We start from the raw sequence: 3,163 nt of genomic DNA on the forward strand, positions 1-3,163 counted from the left end.
AGTAAGACACGTCTCAGAGGTGTGGGGTAGAGCCTGGGGACACTGCTTAGATGCAGTTGAGCTTACTGATTCAAGAAGCAGAAGGCTGTCTCCATCAGAGGCAGACATTATTGGTACCAAATCCCAGCTTTGTTACTCATAGTCATGTAAAGTTGAGCAAATTGCTTCTACTCTCCATTTTCCTCTCTGTGAAATGGGATTATAATAACTACCTTAGATGGGGGACCTGGCAGGGGTGGTCAGTGGGTGGAGAAGATTAAGTGAGATAAACGTATATGAAATCATTGAACACCATTTCTGGTTTTCAGGTTACAGACTCAAGAAATGACAGTTTTCTTGTGTATCAGTCATTGACTGGCTCAACTCCATTCCTTCTAGGGCTGATGTCCCTTGATATTTTCATGATCATTTTCTACTTTTTGCTCAGTCTTCTCAGCTTGCTCATAAGCCAGTTTTTGCGACACCAGCACAACTTCAGGCTCCACAAGGCTTCAAATTAACCCTTCCAACACAGACATACACACACCAGGATCTTTTGACAACTGGGCACACATTTGTATGTATATACACAGAAGTCGGGACAGAAATAAATCTGAGCCAAAGGAATGGTTAGCCAAGGGATGGGTTTGGAGAGGGCTACAGCAAATCAGGAACTTGTAAGGAGAAGAGTGACCAGGCTGAGGAGACTCCAACACTCATGATAAAGAGTTGAAGAAAATAGGGCTGTTGGGTTGGAAGAAGAGAAGACTCACAGGCTATGGCATCTGGAAGGATTCTGAAGGGCTTCTCACAAGGTGAAGGCAGCAGCCAGGACATGGGAGCCCGGGAACAGCAAAGACCTTTCGATGGAACCCACATGGAACCAAATTTCAGTTCAGCGCAGAGGATGATCACTCTTCAGAGTAGTCTGTGGAGGAAATGGGCCATGTTCGTGGGTAATGATCTCGCCATCACTGTCAGTGTTTGAGTGGAGGATAGTGAGTAGCGTGCTTTTCACCACCCAGCAACCCTGAGATTGTTAATTTTCTGTGATCACACAGCTCCTAAGATATGGAGCCAAGGCTTGGAATCTATAAATCCTCTTGATCTCACTTCCTGCCTCTCGACCACCACAGTAGGAACGCAGCTCAGCCCCAAGCTCTGGGGAAAACAGTGATACTGCCTGAGGAGGAGTGTGTCCGCATTTTCCCAAACCTCGTTCTCTCAACTCAGAAACATCTGCTATGGCCATCTCTGCCATGCTGTCACTGCCTAGGGCTCCCACGGACACTCAGAGGAAGGGGTCCTGGGAGGCTGAGTTTTCAAGGTTGTTTTAGACCTTCTGCCTGACTTCCTTTCAGCAGTCACCACTGCACGGTGTGCGTGTCTGTGGCTTGCTGTGTAGGGGTGGGAGGCAGTAATTTCCCCGGTGTGAGCTGGCCTGCAGGCAAGCCAAGCACCTACACTGTTCCTCAGAGAAGACTTGCCTCATGTGCCCCCGCTGCTGAAGGAGCTTCAGTTTCCACTCATTTTACTCAACATTTAATTTTCTTGCTTTTGACAGGAAAGAAAAATAGGAAGAGGGGGATAAAAAGAGAAAACAACCTAGAAAGTGCAGAAGGGGAGGGGCGGTGAGGGCACTAAAACCACTGCTATGTAACCAGCCAACAGTGATACTGCATGTTTATGGGCTTCAGTTGCCATGGAGACGGTTACGTAACTCCAACTGGTGGTGAAATTTCATACTGCTTGTGGTGGCGAGCGATATTTCAGTCACTTAGGGCTACTTTTAAAGAGAACAAATAAAGTAGCTGAGGGACCCTTTGTCTTGCAGGCTACAACCCGCACCAAGTTTCAACCCCACACGCCAGTCATTTTCCAGTTTTTTTGTGTGTAGCAAAATGTTCCCAATTATTCTCTGAGTAAGGCTGGGCACTTACTCCTCTCCTCAGCCCCAAATGGCTAGGCATGAGGCTGGATGCAGAGGGAAAAAAATAAAAAATAAAAGACCCCCTTTTGGAATGGAAAGACTCTGTGGAAATTTTCAGCTTGGAAAGCTTGGTTTTTTGTTTTTTTTGTTTTTGTTTTTGGAAAGTTATGTGTTGAAGGGAGGGCATCTATTCTCTAGTACAGAGTCCAAAGGCTAAGTTCTCTCTGTGTTCAACCCCTCTCTCTCTCTCTCTCTCTCTCTCTCTCACACACACACACACACACACACACACGCACACACACTCGAACTCAAATGCATGGTCGTTTGTATTCAAACTCATCAACTTTCCTTCCAAACACATTCACATGTATGCCCATATAGAGTCACACTCACATATTCTCTACCAGAAACACACATTAGATTGCACACACAATTCACTCACACAAAAATAGCACATGTGATTGAATATATACATTTATTTATTCACAGATATAAGCCTTGGCTTGTTCAAACACAATTCACTCATACATCTCCAAATATACATGCGATCTTACACACTTACATAGTAGGTTGATCCATATGAAATTGCCAATGTTGAAGTGTTACAAACCTATAAAACTGGAAATTCATATAGTCCAAACTGTATATTCACATTCATATACATGTCACTTATTATCTGCATTCACTCTCTCACAAAGTCTCAGAATCTCATAAATGCACAAATATTCATTTTCCTCTCTCACCTTCTCTCTCATGTGTTTCCAAACATGTTAGCTGTCACACAAACACCCACGCACACTTATTTTTCACCAAGTCTCTCACAAATATCCCGTCACATGAAGATATCCTATTATACCTTCCTTAACTTTCTCACACGCAGTCATGCATACTCAGTTACACACAATGACATGCTGAAAGTCTCTCACTCATACTCATCATATCACTCACTCACTCATACACACTCAGTATGGATGAACCCTGGACCCAGAATTTTACAGTACAAAAACTGCTGGTTTTCCAACCATGATCTCTCTGAGTCCTCAGAAGCCACCCTAGGAAAGCAGGCAAGAAAGGGACTATTATCCCTATCAGACAGATTAACTGAAGGACAGAGAGAAAAAAGTGGACCAACCTCACACAACAAGTAATAAGCAAAAACTTGAATCCAGACATTTTGGTGTCAAATTCAGTGCTACTGCCCCTGTGGCACCGGCCTGCTCTGGGTAGGGTGGAGACATTTTGGATGAAAACACT

This window comes from Pteropus alecto, unplaced genomic scaffold (assembly GCF_000325575.1).
Source record: "Pteropus alecto unplaced genomic scaffold, ASM32557v1 scaffold312, whole genome shotgun sequence".
NCBI lineage: Eukaryota > Metazoa > Chordata > Mammalia > Chiroptera > Pteropodidae > Pteropus > Pteropus alecto.